This window comes from Grus americana, chromosome 1 (assembly GCF_028858705.1).
Source record: "Grus americana isolate bGruAme1 chromosome 1, bGruAme1.mat, whole genome shotgun sequence".
In the NCBI taxonomy this organism is placed as follows: Eukaryota; Metazoa; Chordata; class Aves; order Gruiformes; family Gruidae; genus Grus; species Grus americana.
Genome location: NC_072852.1, coordinates 199195254 through 199215849, shown reverse-complemented (window position 1 = coordinate 199215849; position 20596 = coordinate 199195254).

The window sequence follows — 20596 nt, the reverse complement described above, 5'->3', positions numbered from 1 at the left end:
AGGAAAATGAGAGTTTGGCCACTGCAGTATGTCTCCCTGTGCTGGGATGAGAAAAGGCTCAATCACTGCATTTCTTAAAGGCTGATGCAGAATGAGGCTGGAAAGGATGCTGCCAAACAGCCAGGCATGAGCTTGTTTATCTTCTCTACCTGCACTCTGACACGTGCATACGGCTAAACAGAAAATCTGCTAAATCACTCTGTGCTGACAGAGCGAGCTGTGAAAATGCAGTTGCCCTGAAAAGCACCTAGCAGAGACTGATTGTGTGTCAATATGAATGGACAGAGCCATCTCCTTTACATGCTGGTAGGGTGTTGGAGAACACTGCTGCCATTGCTTGTAAGAGATGCTGACTCTGGCTCTACTCTCACTTGCATCAAAGTAACTCTGTTGATTTTTGTATGATTTATACTTGCTTTACACCACTCGAACTCCTAGGAGGAGTTGTCTTAGGCTACTTTTTCCCATGATATAAATTCAACAAATTCAAACTCAGCTGGAACAGCCAACGTCTATTGTCACCTATTCAATTTGCATTGCCCAACCCAGAAATTCCTGCCTTTTTACTGTAGAAGAAACCCCAACAAAACTCTGTGTTTGCTGGAAACTGTAACATTAAACCCCAGATCAAATACCCAAGACTCAAGTTAGTTCTGTACAGCTCTTTATAATGATCCTTTATAAGTTTAAATGAAGTTAATAAATGCTGAAGTCAATCCAGTGACTCTCTGGGAATCATATACAACTCCTGCCTGGCAGATGGACTGGACAGAGTTAAAGCAGAAGCGGAGTTTAGAAAAGGCAGCTGGGCATTAACTGGGAGCCAGTATGACATGAACTCAGCTGGTCAACAGAAGAGAAGAGTCTAGCCTGAAACTTACCATTTCCTTATTTTTCTACCTTTCCAGGTTAAAGACAGGGTAGAAAATGAGTAAGCCTCCTTACTGATGGGATAAATGCAGAAAAACTAATGTCTCCCAATAAATCTCAGTGTGGTTCTATTTATAGTGAACTGAAGATCCAGAAAGCTGTGGGGTAAATCTGCTTATCTGAAGGCTCTCGCTGTATTCCACACTACAACTTGAGCTGTACAATAAAATCAAGCATAAGGTGGTACTGTCCTGACAGAGCAGTGCTTGCTGTTTCCACGCCTCCTGTGATTTTCTGTGGCAGAGCTAATGGCTGCTGTCCTCTTTGATATAAATTAAGATCACTACTATTGTGGCTTTCAAGTTACTAACAAGTAATAACACATGAGGAAATTAATTTTATGTTCAGTTTATGCATGCAACTAACTACAAGGAAAGTATAAAATAAGCTGACAGCGATTAATAAAATTAATAACTTGAAATCCTTATTTTCTGAAGCAGTAATTTGAACTTGTGGGCTAAATTTTGTCCTCAATTCCCACAGAATTCACCTTTCTCCAATTTAGGCTGCTGTAACTGAGAAGAATTTACTCACTATGTTTAAAATAGAGACAGAAATTACTCATAACCAAGGCACTTCACTACTATTCACGCTTGTTCCCTTAGCACTGTTGTTGCAGTTGTTTTTTTTCTATGGTAGCAAACAAACAAATTAACATAAATATGATTTGGTAGGATGTTCTATTTAAAGGTGTTGAGACCATGGAGGGAAAAACATTAATGATGAAAGCTGCATGAAGATCCACCTCCCGCAGACTTTGCGTCTCTGTGATTTAAGCAACCACTCTAAGTTATTCTCAAGGTTTCCAGACCAATTTTGTTCAACCTTTAGTTAAAGATCACTTCTAGCAGGCAAGCAGTTCTATTAATCGCTTGGGTGGTCATATAAGCCAGTGTGCTTTGTACACATATGTCATGTAATAACTCTACAGTGACTATAAAACTGCTGCACATTTTATCATACGGTGACATATAGGCAGGAGAGAAGACATTATGGCTGTAGGCAAAGCGTATTTCTTGTAGCCTGAAGCAGTGAATGAAACTGATACTCGGGATTTAGAAAGAAAACCCCATCAGCAGAGACAAAATTACAGTGTGGTGCCGCTTTTCCTTCCCACCAGTGTTTCTGCAGGGAGATCTGCAGTGCAGCCTGCAATTCCAGTCCACGAGGGCTAAAAATAGGTGCCCGGCGCTCCCCGGTTGCAGCGCTTCACATCACACGAGCACCGGGGTGCTGGGGGGCTGCGGTGAGGCCCCCCCTCGCCTGTGATCAGCAAGCTGCACCCAGAGGCTGGCACTCTTATAGGGGAAAAACCATCTCGCTCATAAATTTCAGGAGGAAGGGTGCTGCTCCAGGAACCCCTTCACCTCCCTGTGCTCCCAGTATGGACTGGGGGGCAGCTGGGGCAGGCGCAGGGGTGTCAGGGCGGCAGCAGCTCCAAAGGGGCAGCATGTTTGTCTGCTTTTCCCTCCGTCCGTGCCTGCCCTGGTGCTGGCACTGCCGCCTCGGGAGCAAATTGTTGGGTGCGCTCGGCGCAGCTGGCCCTCGCTTGATGTCAGCCCGCGTGTACCGGCTATAGATGGGTGAAGTAAAAACAGCCCCTGCTTTCCTGTTTACGCATTCAGGCTTCCTCTGAGAAGTTCCTGAATAAAAACAGCCGGGCTTGACAAAATAGCCTTTCTATTTATTGCGTTGGGAGCACGCATGGTGATGGTGGAAAGGGGCCGGGTTGACCCAAATCGCCTGCTTGCGGCTGCAGGCAGTGTGACACCAGGTGGCTCTGCAGAAGGGGGCTGCTCGTGGCCCGGCCGGTGCCTTGGCCCCTGGGTCCTGTGTGCCCTGCCACACTCCACTGCACTTACACCCCCCTCCATGGGAGACTGAGACAGAGAAAAAGGTCATTTTACTGGCTTTGTGGCATCCAAGCTCCTTCCTCTACCTTGAGGAATTCTTCCTCCCAGTCCTTCGCAGTCAGTCTATTAAATTGGGTTTTGGCTGTTTTCCAAGAGCAGAAAAGAAGGAAGAGTATTTTCAAATATGACTAGAGAGACATTTCTATAGATAGGAAGGATGTGAGGTCCAGTATCTTAATAGTCTTTGGAGTCCTGGCTGTGACTACTGCTGCTCCATAGCGCACTATGGGAAACAAAACCTAAAATATTTAGACACAGGATAACTGAGGTCGCAAGGGACCTTGGAGGTCATCCACGGCAAAACTCCTGCTCTCCATGGCTAACTTATAGTTAGGTCTGACTGCTTGGAGCCTTGTTCGTATTCATTTTGAATACCTCAAGGGATGGAAATGCAACCACCTCTCTGAGCCCCTGTTCCAGTGTTGCACCACCCTCACCAGATCTGGTCAGATTTTTCCCTTGTTGCAGTCTGTGACTGCTGATTCTTGTCCCGTCCTGTGTTTCTCTGAGAAGATTGTGAGTCTGTTCTCTAAAGTGTCCCTCTAGGTAGTTCAAGACAGCGATGAGACACCTCCTTAGTCTTCTCCAAAATGAAAAAACTCACTTCCCTCAGTGTCTCTTCAAACATCAGGTGCTCCAGACCCCTGACCTCTGCTGGAGATATCTCCAGCTTGCCAAAATCTCTCTCATACTGGGGAGTCCCCCCTTGGGCTCACTACTCCAGATGGAGCCACACAGATGCCAAATGGAGCAGCTAACCTCTTCCCTCAGTCTTCTGGCTTCAGTCTTGCTAATGTAGTCAATGTATGGTTAGTCATCGAAGGGTGCACTGCTTGCTCAAGTTTAACTTGTCCAAGAACAGCCCAGTCCATTCTTGCAGAGCTGCTGCCCTGCCAGTTGGTCCCCCACCTGTTCTCCTGCATCAGGTTTATTCTTTCCAGGTACAACAGTGCATTTGTGTTTGTCACATTTTGTGAAGTTCTTGTTGGCCTGCTCCTCCAGCCTGCTGAGCCTCCTCTAATAGCAGTCCTGGTCTCCAGACTGTTCCCTCTCCAAACTGATGTCAGCCTGCTGAGGGTGCAGTCCATGCCATCATCATGTTGAAGATGATGTACAGTATCAGCCCTGGTATTAATCTCTGAGCAACATTGCTCTTAAACAGTCAGTACTTCAAAGTGTTGGCTGTTGCCCTTTGAACTCAGCAGTCTAGCAGGTCTTTCACCCATCTTGGAATCTGCCCATGGTCCATATCTCCTCCCCTCTTTGTCTCTAGGGGTGCTATGGGAGACCATCTCAAAAGACCTGCTAAAGTTGAGGCAAATGGCATGTGCTGCTCTCCACTTATCCACAAAATCAGTCATCGTATTGTTGAGGGCAATTAGGTTGGCCAGGCACTATTTGTCCTTGGTAAATCTACGCTGGTTGTTCTCAGTCACCTTGTTCTCCTTCCTGAAAATGTCTCCTGTGAGGATTTTCTGTAACCTTTATAGGGACTAAGGTGATGCTGACTAGTCTGTAGCACTCCTTCTCCTCCAATTTTTTTTGAAGTTATATTTGCCTGACTATAATGTTCGTCATATATAGAAACTCTTAATTTTTAGTAGTCTGGACTAATACGTACATATGATGGCTACAACTTAAGGGATCCATTAACTATTCCTTAGAGTATCCGCATTCACCAAAACCTGGCACTTCTGATATTTGGGTGTTTGGCAAGATACAACTATATGTAGAAGACAGGCAGTCTTCCATTTCTTAACTTATCAGAGGCAGGGCAGCATCAGAGGAGTGGAAAAAATTGAGGCGAATAATAATATAGGACAAAATTAATAAGTATATCTGAAAATCAGATTTCAGTTGCTTAAAACTGTACACTCCAAATGTGGTCTCTAACCATTAAAGCAGTTAAATGTGTGTTCAAGTTTAAGAGTTTGTGCAGTGCAGCTGATTTAAAATTAAACACTTACTAAGGCATTTTGCTGGATCAAGATTTAAACTAAAAATGTGGATCTAATTTTATAAATCAGAGCCTCACACCTGCAGAAGGACAGCCAAAAAATCAAAACTCTTTGCCATTTTAACAAAAACAATATTACAATATTGAAAGAACTTACTAATAGGTCTATTTTAGTGTATATAGTCAGTAGAGGGCAACAACATGCTCACTCATTTACAGAAAGTCAGGTGATCAATTAGAAGAAAACAGCTTTTTTTGAGATATCCAGACTGGAAAAAAAAAAAAAAAAGTCCTTCTCTCTGTTCTATCTTAGGTTAAAGGGTGAAAAAATTTCTGCAGCAGCGCTGCCAGTTTTGACAAATCAATTTCAAATGTGTATAAGGTGGCACAGGACATGGTGACCCCACATGACCAGATGGCCATCCAGTGGGCCAGAGCTAATTGCACAGTTGAGTCAAACCAAAAAGTGAGAAACATTTATGAAAAAAAAAATTAAAAATATCCTTGTAAATCTTTTTTTTTTTTTTTTTTCATCTGTTTGCTGGATTTCATTGTTCATTTGCTGTTGTTCCAGGCATAAGCCATTTGGCTTACACGCATGTCTGGCCCACATTCCTGCAAGAGGTCTGCATTTACTATGATGAGCGAGTCCATCAAAAGAAAAAGAGAGAGATGTGAAGACAAGATTCTTGGAAATTTGATGACTGGAAAAATGACAGTTCTTGCCAAGGATTTTTCTGAAGACTGGAAAAAACAACAGGACTGGGACCAGCTATCTGTGGGGTAAGGGAGCTTTTAGTGTTGACGTCTTCCATTCCACAGAAAGACACAGATTCCGACCCATTAATCTCTGGTGGGGTCAGCAAGGTCTCCTGTTGTTCATAGTGCATCAGCAGTCAAAAATATTCTCAAAACATTTCAATAGGATACTTTTTTATAAAAGGGGAAAAATGGCACGAGCATATGCTGTTCAAGAGCTCCATCCAAAACTATTTTAAAAAATGCCACCTGACAAATAAAACTACTTTTAGCACAGCTTGATATTTATTAAAACCTTAAGAAGCTGAACAAGGTATCATAAGTATGAAGTTAAGAGTGGACAAAAAGCTGCAAATCTTTCAAGTTGTAACACACAGAGCCACTGAAGTTGCTGTTAAATCATATGGGGTATTTATTAGCAAAAATGACAATAACTTTGTAAAGCTAGACAGTATGTGACAACAGGCTTTGATTTAAGGAAGAAATTACTTGGAGCTATGGTAAGAAGAAGTTTCCAGACACCCTCTCTCTGCAGGTAAAGAAACATCCCTTACCTGACTGTCAAAAATGAAGGTAGTAGTCTTACACAGATGATTGAGCCCCACGATAGCAAAGACAGATTATTTCTCTTCTATGCCTGAGAGAAGGAACTGTAAGGAGTGCTGCTGGTCCCATGTGTTCAAATGATACAAATCAGATTCTCTGAAATCATCAATAATCTAGACTATTGTTGCCATTTAGACTTTTGAGCATTCAGAATCTTTTCAAGCTTCTGCAAGTAGTTACAAGGTTTGGATGCTTTCAGAGAGATTTTCATGCATTCACGGTCTTCATAGTATTTTAGGAGCTGTGGTAGCTTTGAGGGAAAACATCAAATATTGCAGTATTTCTGATGAAAGTGTGTCAGTTGGCACAACTGGGCACTGTCAGCCTCAAGTAGCACAGTATCATCACCAAGATGCTCTCTGCCATTAATTTCACAGTGCAGGTGATAATTAGTTTTGCCCATAGGTTCTGTCAGTTTAGCAAATGTTTATTCACGCTGAAAGGTGTTTTACTGGCAGAGAGCTCCAAATCCAGACTAAACTCAAATTTCTATGATTTTTTAGCAAGTTTTTACTAACTGTTTCCTCAGAATCACAATTATTCCTTCAAAAAGTCATATGTGTACAACTCCTACAGGGCACCAGATATCTTACAGACAGGACTCCAGAAGGTGCCTGCTAATCTTTTCCTGTAATTTTCTTGATCCTACAGTGTCTTGTACTGCTGAGGAAACGAGACAGTGAGCCAAAGCCAGCTCCCCAGGGAGCTGCCAGAAAAGATGCTTTGTCCCTGGACTGTGAAGATGATTTTTCATTTCCTGCTACTGTTAAAAAAATTATCTCTGCGCAGACTTCTCCTACTCTTTTGGTGCAATGATCACAACATGAACAAATCAGGCATGCAAATAAGGTGCAGATAATTGTGTGTGCTTACTGTACGCAGCATGGCAAGCTTTGCTTTAGCCCAGCAGTGCTCCTCTCACAGAGTATGCCTGGCCTCTGCATTGCAGAAGGCAATGAGGACATCTGAGAACTAAGCCGTTTGACACAGAATCACAGATTCACACAATCTCAGAATGGTTGAGGTTGGACAGGAGCACTGGAGATCACCTAGTACAACCCCTCCACTCAGAGGAGGGTCACCTACAGCAGGCTGCCCAGGACTGTGTCCAGCTGGGTTTTCAATATCTACAAGGATGGAGACTCCATAAGCTTTCTGGGAAAGCACTCTGGGCAAATGTTTGACAACTCTTACAATGAAAAAGCTTTTTCTCATGTTTAAGTGAAATTTTCTGTTTTTCACTTTGTGTCCATTGCCCCTGTCCTTTCACCAGATACCACTCAGAAGAGCCTGGCTCCCTCTTCTTTACCTCCTCTGCCTATCAGGTATTTATATAGATTGATAAGCTCCCCTGTGTCTTCTCTTTTCTACGCTAAACAGTCCCAGCTCTCCTTGTATAACAGATGTTCCTGTGCCTCCATCACCTTTATGGCCTTTCACTGAAGTCACTCCAGTATGTTTGTGTCTCTTTTGTACTGGGAGCCCAGACCTGGATCCAGCACTCCAGATGTGTCCCAGCCATGCTGAGAGGAGGGGAAGGATCACCCCCCTCTGCCTGCTGGCAACATTTTCCTAACACAGCGCAGGATGCCACTTGCTTTCTGTGCTGCAAGAACACATTTCTGGCTCATGTTCAACTTGCTGTCCACCTGGATCCCCAGGTCTTTTTCTGCAAAGCTGCTTTCCAGTTGGTCAGACCCCAGATTGTTCTGTGGCCTGTGGTTATTCCTCCCCAGGTACAGGACTTGGCATTTCTCATTGTTGAACTTCATGAGACAGGCTCCTGTTGGTCCGTTTCTCCACCCTGCTGAGGTCCCTCTGAACGGCACCACACTCATCTGGTCTATCGTCCTCTCCTCTCAGTTTTGTATTGTCTGCAAACTTACCCAGGGTTCATTCTGTCCCATTATCCGTGTCTTTAATGAAGATGCTAAACAGTATTGGCCTCAGTACCAACCCTTGAGGTACTCCACTAGTGACTGGCGTCCTTCATGCCACTGATCACAAACCTTTAAGCATGGCAGTTCATCCAGTTTTCCATCCATCTCACTATCCACTCATCTGGCCAGTAATTAAGTTTGTCAATGAGGATGTTATGTGAGACAGTGATGAAACCCTTACTAAAATCAAGATAAATTACATCCACTGCTTTCCCCTCATTCACCAAGCTAGTCATTTCATCATACAAATCAGGTTGGTCAGGCATGTTTTCCCCTTTGTAAGTCTGTGCTCACTACTTCCAATCCCATTCTTGTCCTTCATGTTTGTATATGGTTTCCAGAAGTATTTGGTCCTTCACCTTTCCAGGGACTGAGGTGAGGCTGACTGGCCTGTAGTTTCACAGATCCTCCTTCTTGAAGACAGGAGTGACATTCGCTCTGTTCCATTTGTCAGGAACTTCTTCTGATTGTCATGACCTTTCAAAGATAATTGAGATTGGCCTTGCAATGACATTGACCAGCTCCCTCAGCACTATGGGTGTGTCCCATCAAGTCTCATGGGCTTGTTTATATCCACTTTACTTAAATGTTCCCTAGCCTGATCCTTTTCTACTGAGGATAAGTCTTCCTTGCTCCAGACTTTCCCTCTGGTCTCAGGGTCTGGGATTGCTGAAGGCTGCTCTTACCAGTAAAGACCAAGGTGAAGAAGTCACTGAGAACCTCCACGTCCTTTGTCTCCAGGTCTCCTGCCCCCTTCAGCAGCAGGCCCACATTTTCCCTAGTCTTCCTTTAGCTGCTCACATACCTGCAGAAGCCTTTCTTGTCACCCTTTATGTCCCTCCTCAGATTCAACTTCTGGTGGGCTTTGGCTTCCAAAACCCTGTTCCTATGTACTCAGACAGTGTCTCTGTAATCCTCCAAGGTCACCTGCCACTGCTCTCACCTATTGTATGCTTATGCACAGTGACAATTCATGTCTCCACCCCTCCCTACTACTTCCCTGCGGCTTGGCAGACAGATAGCATGGTCACTGCCAGAATTACTCAACCAAAGATGTAAATGGTTTGGCTGTCTTATGAGGCAGGTGACTACCCCACACTGCAGCAGCAGAAGTTGCAGCTAGCAATTGAGTTTGAGGTCCTGAGTAAAATGACTGCAGTTCCCATCAGTGACTAAGCACTGGATTTCATCTTCACTAGCTCAAAGACAGAATCTGAATGACTGTATAAAAGATGCTCTTTTCCCAAGTTGAGAGCCCGAATTCCAGATTTAAGTCCCAAACACATTTTCAGAACTTGGCAATAACCCGCCCTGGGAAAGACGGGTATAACAGAGCAGTGAGACTGTGGCAGAGATATTGAACAAAACCAGCATGCAGAGGACACGAAGCGCGTGAATATTGCAAAAGCAATAGTAATGTTGTTGCTGCTCATTGTCTTTGGATACATCTTTGTTAAACTTTGAATAGCCTATGATTTTGCTGGCAGTGGTCTGGCCTTATTAGAACAAGAGGAATATATCCTATATTGGCGCTGTTCATGTTTTGGAGAGTCTCAGATTTTTCCTCCATCAGCCTCCTGAAATAGGAGGCTATCCAACAAATTGTCTGAATAGCGGTTATGACATTATCAATCTATTACCACGCTTGTTGATTCTGGAATTGTTACTAAAAAGATCATTGTGAGTATTTCTGCAATGCTGTGCAAAATCTAACCCATTTGACTCCAAAGAAGCAATCAGAACAATAGACTGGTTAATAACTTCTTTCATATTAGTATTTGTCATTTTAATGCAAAGAGGCCTCACGTGCTAAACAGAACAACCAGATATGGCCAAATCAGTCTAGAGAAAAGCATGAAATAGTAATAAAGCGTGGAATAATAATAAAACATGAAAGTCAGGGCACAGGTGACTTCATTTCCATGTCTGTACCCATCTCATGAGTTGCCTGAGCACTGTGCACCCTGCAGTAAGGTAGAGACAGAAGCAGTGACTATCAGGTGTCCCGCCAACTCCAGGCCGGCTGGTTGCCAGAGAGCCTTCTGGGATGGAGAGATCTGCAGCTCCTGCTGCCACTTCAATTGCTGCCATCTAGTGTCACCTTGTGGAAGGACAATCGGCAAAGGTGGTGCCTGTTTTCACTATGACGAGGTTGGAGAAGATACTCCCCTTTTGTCTAGTGAAGTAAATTGACTAGAAAGTGTGATTTCAGCCATGGGACAGGCTAGCTTCACAGAGCTCTTATCTCTATTTTACCTGCTAGCTCAAAGACTGGAGCTGGAGTGAACCAGGAGCCTTGGGCTATAAACACTCTTTTTTCCTAAAGGGATTTGAACTCACATCATCTATCTCTCATGAAAGTGCCTTCAGTAACAGGATAAGTACTTTCTGCTTCTAACCTATCTCTTATGCTTGTCCTACCATATGTGATCACATCTTTGCCACTTCTAGAGATGCCACCACGACGACTTGGATTGCTGTCTCAGTTCTGCGTTGTGCAAGTGGTTTGGATCATGACTAAAATGAGTGTTTTTGCAAGCTCCCTAAGGCGGTCAGGACTTCTGGTGTCCTTTTTCTCCTGCAGTGCTCCAGAACTGGGTCAGGATCAATCTATTTCTTGGAGTGTTGATAGGGCAATTAATTTGCTCTCTCTGGGTATCCAGTTGCCAACGACATGCAGGAACGTGTTATAATAAAAGAGTTCTCTGAAACAGTCAGATGAGATTCTGTATATGCTCTCATCGTCTTAAGAAACAGCCCACTTGCTTGATAATAGTATTTCATCCATTAGAATGATTCCTGATGGCAGTATCCTGACTGATGAAGAACACCCACTTATAGGGAAAATCTGTAGGGTTTTTGCTAATGGGTGCAGTAGGGTTTTAAGGCAGAGTCATGGCTCCTCAGGCATTATTTCTTTGACTGGAATTTTTTAGGAACAGGGATCCTGTGTGTGCGGTATATATATCTATATGTGCATTGTCTAGGATATTAGCAGAACTATTAAAGCATAAGTAAATATGGGAATGTTATGTTGAAAATCTCAGTTATTTCTAATTGATGAAAATACCCTGGTGTTTATACAAAGCTACACAGTGACTCACAATGAAATGAAGTCAGCAAAATACCAGACGTTTTTACATCCAAAACAGAGACAAGTGCCATATGTTCATAAAATACTTTTCTCCTTAGTAAATGTTTATGAAGAAAATGAATGGACAATTTCCAAAAAGAGAAACTTGTGTAATATTATTTTCAGATAAGAGAAGTATTTTTCCTTTAAGATTTTTTCTTTTAATTTACTTATTTTCATTGTAAATCAGATGACACACGAAGGTATCTACTATACCACCCATAGATACATCCTTGTTGTGCCTTAGTGCCTGACTATCAATACAGAAAAAAATATGGGAAAACAGACCAGAACCCCCTGTTACTGTTTGCTGGGTCCAGGATCTGGTGCCTGTGGTCAGACTGAACTGTACATAGCAGATGTTGAGCTTGGTGGAACCTGATGCAAAAGACACTTCTAACCTCAAAGCTTGGCCTTGAAAGGTACTGAGTTCAATGTGAATCGAGCCCTCTAAGGAGATGGTAAGAGGTACTGTTTCTCCTTCAATTATGTGGGAATTGGGTAGAAGCAGATTTAGTCCTGATACTAAATATTATCTTACTGAGCTTTTCTGCACTAACTGGAACAAGTTTTTCTGCTTCACTTGGTTATGGATCTTTCAGTAATGAGGATACTAAACTGTTCGTCGATGTTGAAAATATGTACCAGAGGATGGGGCATATGATAGAGCAAAACAGATACTATAGGTAGGTAGCAAGTGTTTGCTGTCTTTTACAATACAAGGACAAGGAATCATTGAGTGAAACTAGTAGGGGCAGTTTCAAAGCAAACAAAGAGAGAGGGTTTCATTGAGAAACATGGTTCAGCTGTGGAACTCCTTGCTGTTAAAGGTTTACATGGGTTCAAACACAATTGAGCATATTCATGGGAGGAAAAGATTTACCAAGAGCCATTAAACAGAGAGATATGTTTCCAGCCAAGGAAATCCCAGCTGCAAGTTGCCGAGGTCTAGAGTATGAAGTCTTACTCCACACTGGCTTTATTCTTGTACTCTTCCCTATGCATCAGTTGCTGGAACTGGACAATAGGCTGGATTGATCTGTGGTGTGAATCAGTATATCTATTCTTAGGTAGCGTAGCTACATGTTTGAGCTTTGTCTTTCTGCCAATAAAGATGGCAAAAGGCAGCTCTCATCTTCAATTCTGAGCAGTCCTCAGTAGCCCTAAGTGGATTCCAGGTGGCAGGAGAGATGCAGAAAGTAAAGAGCGCAATGTGACGTGCGATATGAGTACAATATGATAGCCTTCCTGGGAAATAAAACAATGGGGACAAACAACATTTTAATTGCATCTAACTGGGAGAAGAATTATTCGACTGAGTTGCAGACCTTCAGGTTCTGTGATAATACATTGGCTATTCTCGTATGCAAAAAGAAAGCCACAGAAAAAAACATATGCATCTGGGCTCATCCAGATTCATTGCTGGCTTTGAGAATTAACTTTACCTGGTGCCTAGCTTCACAACCAGCTATTGCAGCTAATCATATTATTAACATTTTTCTTTGTTTTGATGGTACTTCAACCAACCACTAAGCTTGTTTCTTTCCTTTGACTTGACTATATTTTTGACATTTGCAACATGTCAATTTTCCTATGTCACTGTTCATTTGGGACAATATAAAGCACCCTCAGTTATTTTATAATATTTGAATGATTCAGGTTACTTTTGTGTGTGAGGGAGAGGGGCGAGTTTAATACCCTTTCCTGTTACACTGGAGAATTTGCTATCCTGGAGCCTGTATGCATAATCACATTTAATATTCAGAGCTCCTCCTTTAGCTGATAAAGGGATAGGAAGCGTGCCTTGTGGATTGCCCTATACTAATTGTCTGATAATTTACTATGGTCTCAGTGGTAGTTCTAGCAACCACAATCCATGTTTTATTTGCAAATAGGTTTTTCTTAATCAAGTGAGGAGGTATACAATCTACTGTTAGCTTTGTTTCACAAACTTGAGGGACGATGTCTGCAATCAGTGGATCTTTCAGGTTTTTATTCCTTTTGTAAATTTGTATGCTGAAAGTTAGTTTTCATGTGTGTGAGACACAGAAAAGACAAGGTTTATCTAGCCCCTTTTGTTAGATAGAGCTGATGATAAGCCATTCACAGCTGGTGACCTTCTATCTACCAATCCAACCTTTTAATTCCTTGATATCAATCCAGCATTCAACAAGAGAGTGCTGGCATTCACATTTCTGGGTCTCAAGCTTCAAATGCAGATCCCCAGTCTTTACTGGTCTAGACCTAGATCTATTCTGGAGCAGTCTTTGAGACTACTGTGTTGATAGTTCAGACCCGGATACTCTTTACCTTTTACAGTTTCTCAAAGTTGTTCTGCATCCCATTGCCACTGGGTTGCTGGCAGGACAGCCCTAGCAGGTTGCTGGTCCTTGCTGCCAGATGAACCTCCTCGTTCCAAGGACTGCTTTAGCCTTTCGTTCTCTGTTGATCACAATCCTCTTTGCAATCAGCCTGTAACCTTGTTGAGCGTACACTGCAGCAATCAAGGGCTATTCCCTCTCCTGGAAGTTTTCCTTTTGGTCTGTCTTTTCTAATGTATTTACATAAATTTTCCCATGATACAGAATAGCTCACTATTGCAAGCTTTGAATTTTACCTGTTTAACTTGTGGGGTTTCTTGCAATGCTAATGAAATGGTTTCTGGCATCCTTTTGGCATATGCACCTTTTTAAAGCTTGATTTTAATAGATGTAACTTTTTGATTGTAGTTTTTAACATTTTTGCTGGCAGTTCTTTCTGCTGTTATCCTGTTGTATCCATACCATACGTGCTCATCTAGGACTATATGTGTGTAGAGAGCTATAATCCTTTGCTATTCTTGTAGCTTGTTCTGAATGCCAAGCATTATCTTAATTTCCTATATTTGCCACCACAAGCAATTCCACATACAGCTTTTTTGTGGGCTCAGAGAGAGCAGGAACTGCTGTTTCAGCATGTCACAGCACATAAACTACTCTTCAGTAGGTGTTTCTGCACAAGCTCTTACCCTGTGGAATACAAAAAGTAATCCAGGAGTGTTTACTCTGTGTCACCAAAAGCAGCCTTTGCATGCCCATTAGCACAGCTGCCACGGTGTCGTTTAGCCAGTGGTGGGCAGGGTACGCTCCCTTGCAGAGCCTCCTGAAAAAAAGTAAGATCTCTAAAGCAATTTCTTAAGCTATCTACAGACTCATTGTGTCTCCTGTCTGGCCAGGATAACAAGTACCACCTCACTTACCCAGGCTTCACTTCAAGCAGAAGAGAAATAGGACAAGCCAGGCTGAGGAACAAAAAGCCTGTGCCCTACCTTGGATCATGCAGTAACCACCACCTACATTTAACATGGGAGAAAGAGCTTTTCTATCCCAAGATAACCCTGTGGTACCTGCACTGGCACATACAGCTCCTTCTACTCCATCTGGACCTCAATTCAGTGTATTGGTGAGCACCAAGTCCAGCTCATTACAACATGGGGTCAGTGGGTCTACCACGTCCCTAAAGGCTCCACTACAGGGCTAAGGGCTGGCCTCATGTCATAGATTTGTATTTCTTGCTGTACATTAAGCTCAGCAGAGTCTTGTGGTAAAAGCAAATGAATCTCAATGGCATGGAGAAAAAGGGAGGCTGTTTTGACAAGGGTTCTGCAAACCCTGTTCGAATTCAGTGTGTACTACCTGAATAGAAAGGCCATGTGCAACTAAAGGGAATGTGAGAAAGGAAAATAGTCCCCTGACTTGTTTTCATCTTGGTATCTGCCTTTCTGCCTTTGGTATGAGAATATGTGGTGCTGTGGTGTTGGGAAATAAACAGATCTAGCTGGAAGCAACAGATCTGCTTCTTTAGTCTCACAGCACAGCAACACTTGAATAAACACGAAATGTCCCTGGGAAGAGCCCTCCCAAAGCTACTGCCAAGTGACAGACGGATGAGTTGAAAGGTTGCAGCGAGGGAGAGGAACAGAAGGGCATGTTCATTAATGCAGAATAGAAGGAGAGAGCAGGGAGAGCCAGTCCTTGAGGATGCAGAAGGAAGACTTGATTCTTTCTCAGCAAGTGAGCGCTGCCACTGGGAAATATGGTAGTATGGTTACAGGATGCTTTTCTGTTTTTCTTTTTTTTTTTTTTTTTTTCCTAGTTAGAGAAATTTCCCAGAAGCTTGGTAGAGGAGGGAGTAGTCAGAGCTTTGGCAGGTGTCTGTAAGCCCATATAATGCTTTCACTGTGTGTCGTACTGAGAGGAGGGGAATTTTAAAAGCCTACCGCATTACCCCATCCTTTCTACATGTCTTGTGCTTGCTGTAGGGATGAGGTAGGAATTACCTCACCCAGGTATGTCACTGCAACTCGTACAGCATTGGGTCTTTTTTGTGGCAATTTTTATTATTTCCCATTGCTAGTTAGTAAAGTAATTTTAAGTCCTAGTCCCACAGTAGAAGGAAACTAGAGGGAGAGTATGCAAAGTAACTGAAAATAGTCTCTTATTAATTTCAGAGAGAGCTAAGGTGAGGCCAGATCTTGTGTTGCAGGTAGCATTCCTGGATGGCAGTCAGCGAGAAATCAGCCTTGGACATTTTATTGAAGATGGCACTATAACAACAAGTGAAAGAGCTTCTGAGGCAGGAGCTTGTGAAAGAGAAAGATGCTTCTTTTCACTTCCACTGCTAATTTTGTATCCAGCTAACTAGCTAAGCTTGTTCAGTTCTCATGTTCTGAGTACCATATTGTAGCTCTTTGCCCTGAAAAGCAAAATTTCCTTATGCTACAGGTCCAAGACTTGCACAGCAGTTATATACTTGGCTAAATGAAGATATTGTAATCCTCTCTGAGTATTAGAGATCTTGGACTGCTCCAGGTCATGGAAAGCCCATTATTTTAAGTGTAAGCAAACCCAGATGGCCTGAATGTGTCAGCCTAGTGAGCATGGGCTCTGAAACTGCTCACTCTCTTTCTAAGAGAGTACTATACCTCTCTTCCTTCAACATGTGCCTCCTGTCACTATCCCCATCCTCTGATCTGTGTCATCTGAGGGCTTTTGAAGGAGTCACCAGGAGGCAACCATGTTCCTGTTCACATGTGGTCTGCTCAGGGGGGATATTCCCCCACTTGATGCTTTGGAGGCTTCTTCATGTTCCAATTTTTTTTTTTCTGTGTTTTAAATAGACCAAAGAAGATCTCATCACAAATCAACAGCAGTGTTTCCTGTTGACTCTTACAGCACATAACCACTCTGTCTAGAGCATGCAAGCAGAGGAAGCAGAAGCTGGCACAGGACCTCCATGGTCTAGAGGTGACTTTAGCCCTGTTCAGTTAATCTACATCTAATTTGTAAGAATCTGTGAACTTGTGACAAAGCTGATTTTTTTCCTTGTGGAGGTTAAACATTTGATACCTCTGAAGATACTGAAAGACCAATATATACAAATATATACAAATTTCCAACATATGTTTGTCCTTCCCCCCCCCCCAATATAAACCTACTCTCTTACTATATATAGATATTCTACTGGAATCTGGAAGGTGGTTCTTGTAATTGAGATTTGTCTATGGTTGAACTGGGGGAAGAGTAAGGAAATTTTGCTCAAACAGAAGAGGGTAAAAAGGCACTCTACTTTTTCAGTAGTTCTGGACCAAATCCAGAAAGTTTCCTTTAATCTAAAAGGTGTCCATGATTTCACAGTAGTTTCCTTCTGCATTACCAAAGGTCATTTTCTAAGACACAACATTTAATGAATAAAGTGGCTTATTGAGAGAGAAGATGAACGTGATCTGCAAGCCCTAAAATATGTCAATGGATATCCACAGATTTTGTGGTGGTAGTCTGGGAATAGTTTGCCTCTGCAATATAGACTTGCCTGTACACCATGATGCTATTTAACATCAGAAAGTATTCATGGCTACAAAATGTTTTGGGAGCCGCACTGAGTTACATACAGAACAGAAACCTCAATACAAGATGTCCTAAGCTAAAAGTCTTGCACAACTGACATGGAAGTGCAAGGGTGGGTTATGAGGCAAGGATTATTGCTAATATGAAAACATGGCATGTTGCAATAGCAGGAACAGGTGCTTCCAAATAAATTTAATCTCTTATCAAAAAAGTAATTTGTTATGATGCAAATAGCTGGTAGATCTCAGACAACATTAATATAGAACTAAAGACATACGGCCTTCAAAGTAAAATACAGCTGCATGCCATCAGGAATTAGACACAATTCCCCATGCAAATGGATCAAATCCCACAGCATCAGCATGGAGCTGAGGCACAACACTGAGTTTAGAGAGAATTCCAGAGGAATGATATGAAATCCTGCAAACTTCCAGGTCTCTGCTTATGAATAAAAGATGACAAATTGCTCACCAAGGCAAGATAGCCATTATGTTGAAAATTTTAGCAGCAATTTGATTGCTTCCAATCAAGGAGAGCATGTAGAGCTAGAAGATATTATATTATTCTACCCATCTGGGACACTACTTAGATACAGAATACTTAAAATAAACCCTTTAGGGGTTAAGAGAACACTGAGAAAACTTACCTTTTGAGAAAAGTAATACCTGGCCTAGAAAAATTGAAAATGTTCAAAAAATGAAACATTTCAATGTCATGTTCCCTAAAATGTTTGTTTAAAGCTCATTTTAATTTTAAACCCTTCTATGCTAGCAAAGATTTAGTTACACATCTGGAATTAAGTATTTAGACATTTAATTAAGAAGTGTGCAGCTACTTCTAGCTTTGGAATCATCCTCTGTACCAGTCCTGTCCTATGGCATTTTCCATACAGATGTGGGTGGGTAAAAGGACTTGGATTTCTGAAATTCTTGCCGCTGAACATAGCAAGATAAAACAGTCAAATGCAAAATTCTCTAAATGCCCAATTATAAAGTACCTATATGTTCATCTTGTGCCAGAACTTCCTCTGTGAAATGCTTCCACAGAAACACCAGGAGCTTTATCTCCTTCAAGGATAATGGGGAATTAAATAGCCTCATCCCACCCCAAAACCTGGTTCTGTAGGAGAGGCAAAGCTTTCTGGCTGAAGTAACCTCCTTCGCTTGCAGTTGGAGAGCTGAGTGTCCTTTCTCACTCAGACTGAGATCAAAATATCAAATACTTGCCTGGTCCTTCTGCATCCACTTGTTAGATGTTTGAGTTCTAGGAGCATATTGCATCAAAAACCTTGGAGCCAGGGTGAATCAAACTCCAAAATGGCTTGATCTGATGCCCTTTGATTCCCCTGGGATGGGCTGTGCTGGCAGGGTCATTACCTCCTGGTTCAAGACTGTCGGCTGAAGAAGCATCCTTCAGATAGAGGCTGAATTTCCTTGAACTCATCCTCCTCTATAACTACAGAGGCACAAGTGGGTGTGGGTTCTGATGATGGACTGAAGCTCTAAGCACACTGAGCATATTTTTAAGTTAAAACAAATGCTCTAAGTCTTCAAGGGATATTTTGCAAACATGACAAGAAAACAAATTTCAGTTCATTTCATACGTTCATTTCACACATTCATTCAGGAGATGACTTGATAACAAAAGAATATCATGAGGGGAAGGGAGTGGCCTGGTGGAGGAATGACCTCTGCAACGCTTATACCAAAATTTTGGCGTGATGTCAGAACAGAAGTCTCCTATGGTGAAATATATCATATGCTGCCTGGCACTGTGTTCCTTTTTATTGGGCAAAATATATGTAAAAAAGAAAGGCCAGATTCCATCTGAACACACTTCCTTTGTAAAGTAGCCCAACTTAAGCAAACAGCCTTGCTAGGGGCTGATCCAAAGCCTGCATAAGTCAGCGACAGGCTTTCCGTCCCTTGCAGAGACCTTGCTGCTGTGCCCAGCTCCGTGCTGGATGGGTGCAGCCGGGAGCCCGTGCCTGCGGTTACCTGCTCAGGTGTGCACCTGCTGCAGCGCGGCTAGTCCCTCCATAGAGAAATCCACTTACTCGTGTTGACTGTCTTGCTGTGGTACAAGCTCCAACAAGCCTCCAACACTAACTGGCTTTTCATGGCCAGAGTTCAAACATACGAACTGAAGCATACTCCATGTATTCAGACTCTTTCTACTCTTTAATCAACATCTTTCCTCTCTCTTATTTCACACTTTTTAATTTAGCATGTAAAACAATTATACCTTCTTCCTTTCTCTAGTGTACAGAGATACGTTTCCACTAATTACAGCCCCCCAATATCTTAAGAAACATCCTATGTAATCTTTTCAATGACTGCAACCATCCTTTAGCTTGGGAATGGAATTTCAGCTGTGACCCTACATGCGTCAGAGACCGTCACACAGGTTTTGCATTTGAAAAATGGTTAAACTACTGAGAAGTTTACTTTGCACTGGAAAAGTGTTGGATTACTCCTAATATTAGGGGTCTAGTCTTCTTTATGGTGTGACCACTTTGCTAGTAAAAAGGGGGTTTAGAAGAAATGGAAATTATACCCTTAAGCAGGATTGCCAGCTCTCACTCTATTATTATGAGTCTCACAGTATTTCACCTGAAGTCCTAACTCTTCAGGGCAGATGCTTGGGTGAAGGTCTCAGCTTTCTTTATTTTTCCTTTATTCTTTTTTTTTTTAAAATTTCAAAGGGGTATTTCTAGCTCCTAAATTTATAAGGAAAAAACTTCAAAACTTCAGCTTGGATCAAGAGGCAAAGAAAAGCACATAACAAAAATAATAATATTTTTGAACCAATCTTGTGAACTAAGCCCATTTCCAGAAGATGACTAAGGACTGACCATATCAAGAGACAGAATAGTCTACCAAGCTTCTTTTAGGACAACGAGTTGTTGTAAGTTTATTGACTGTTATTAACAAATGTACATATTTTAATCTCCTTCATCTCAGTCCTTCACTGAGTTCTCAGGATGGTGACCCTGGCCAGATCTTTGGTTTGATACTGTAATAAAAATTATGTGTGGAGCTTGGTAACACCACCTATAATTAAGGTTTCCTAACCCTCTGTATTTTAAGATCCTGTTTTTGGTTGCATATAATTTACCAGATTAACTATTTAGTTTGAAATTACTCAGGTGCTTGCCTGGGATGGAATCTTTTTCTGAGTAAAGTTTCATCCATAGTGCTTAGCTGCTTTCCAGAACAGGTCTGAGGAAAAAAGCTCACATGAAAACAGTTTGCGTGGAAACAGTTGAATTGGTTTCACTGACAGTTGCTAGTGTTTGCCTGCTTTGCACCGGAGACTAGGGCTTTGTCAGGAAACATGCACTGCTGCCAGGGGTGTGCCTTATGATATGCCTGAGAAAATTTGTTCAAATTTGGCTCAATTTGGAGCCCCTGCAAATCACAAGGTCACAGATGTTTGCCTAACCTTCGGTTAAAAAGCTCTGCTGCTATTCT